General features: G+C 31.5%; 1 pseudogene; it reads right to left on the bottom strand.

The window, feature by feature from the left end:
* Positions 1 to 217: 217 nt before the first annotated feature.
* LOC114613150 lies at positions 218 to 307 on the bottom strand (annotated as a pseudogene).
* Between the last annotated feature and the right edge of the window lie 1,490 nt (positions 308 to 1,797).

The raw sequence follows: 1,797 nt of genomic DNA on the forward strand, positions 1-1,797 counted from the left end.
TCTGAGTGAATTGAACAGACAGCTATAATCACTGAGTTTATTCACATACATGCTGTATATATATGCATTATGCCACATTGAAACTTTCATGTATAACAAAAAAGATTCCCTCCAGTTGTTGCACTCAGTGACACAATTACACATCTGTGGGTATAATATTTTTTCCTTTTTTTCATTATTAATTATTTTATTTATTTATTTATTTATTTACATTACAAAAATTATGAAGCACTTTACTAATTTGCACAGGGGCCATGCTAATTTTTTCTGTATCATTCCAATTTTAGTATATGTGCTGCCAAAGCAAGAGAAACCTGATGAAATTAATCACTCTTTGTAGTAATTCTATTTTGAAACTTTCTGTTTCTGTGAAACACAAACTACAAACTGGTAGTTAAGAGCATACTCAGTTATTTAAAGTTAGAAAAATTCTTAAATACATTTCCCTTAAAAGCTAAAATTTTGAAAATTTCAAATATTCACCTTATAGCCAACCATTTCTTTAAAACTAGCTAAGAAATTATTCTAAACACATAAAGGTAAATGGTTTAAATTCCATAGTATAAGTTTATCTTGTTTATATTTTGAAAATTTTCTATTCTTTAACTGGTAAATAGTCATAACACTTAACTGACTGAAAAAAAAATCCACATTGCCCCTGGAGTTATGGTTTTAAATAATCATAAGGACAAAATCATCTTTTTCAAGATTACTCTGGATGGAGCACTCATCATAGCAAACATTTTATAAATGATGGCCCATGATCAGCACAATGCAGCCCATTCTGTAGACCTCATCAGCATGAAATCGTCACATAGTTTTCATGGCAAATTAGCTTCAACCAATTACTATTGGTAATTTAAAATTTATGAAACCGTTCTCAAGGCAAAATAAAATGAATGTCAATCATTTACTAAGCCCTCCCTACTACCATTTGAGATTCTTACCCTCACATTGTGATAGAACCCAACAAATCATTCTTAAATATTTTTTTTTAAATTCCCACTTGGATATTTTTTATGTCAAGATACAAGACTCAAGTCTGGTAGATATGATTAAAATGTGGTTTGATATCAATAGAAGAAGGAAAGGGCAGAAATCAATACTGTTAGAACTAATAAAGACAAATGTTCTGTGATTCACTAGGGAGGAAATAATGGATGCAGAATTGAATATGATTCAGCAGTGTAACACTGTCACCAAAAGGCAAATGCTATATCGGATTGCATTAATAGACATATCATGTAAAACAAGAAGAATGATTTTTCAACAGCAGCCGTTCGGTACCATTGGTCCAAATGGAAAAGTTCCTACACTTTGAGGCTCAACCATCCCACAAACTGTGTACAGTTAGTTCATAAGAGGAAATTTTTAAAGCACAAAGATAAATAAACAAGTAAAGATAAATAATAGACTGTTAGGAAAAGAAAACCCTATTAAGCACAAAGTACTCTTCACGTCTGACTTTCAGAGATAATGAAAACTGGATCTATGTTCAGTCCAAGAAAAAAAAAAAAAAAGGACATCGTCACCGCAGCATGTGATACATAAAGGGAACAAAGCTTGAAAAAGATGGGAATCAGCCATCTTGACAATGAATGATAGTGTCCATGGAAAAAGAATGTATTCCATTTTTCCAAGCAATGAATTTCATTAAACAGAAAGAAAAATATCTCACAGATAGCTAGGAAATTTTTCAATGAAGTCTCTGAGTTCTTGTTCTTGGATATACTCAAGATAACCAGGATAGTCATCACTTTCAAAGGTGTGTTGGATTAGTGAGTATATGATGAAGGA

Source organism: Grammomys surdaster, unplaced genomic scaffold, assembly GCF_004785775.1.
Source record: "Grammomys surdaster isolate TR1022 unplaced genomic scaffold, NIH_TR_1.0 126189, whole genome shotgun sequence".
Lineage (NCBI taxonomy): Eukaryota > Metazoa > Chordata > Mammalia > Rodentia > Muridae > Grammomys > Grammomys surdaster.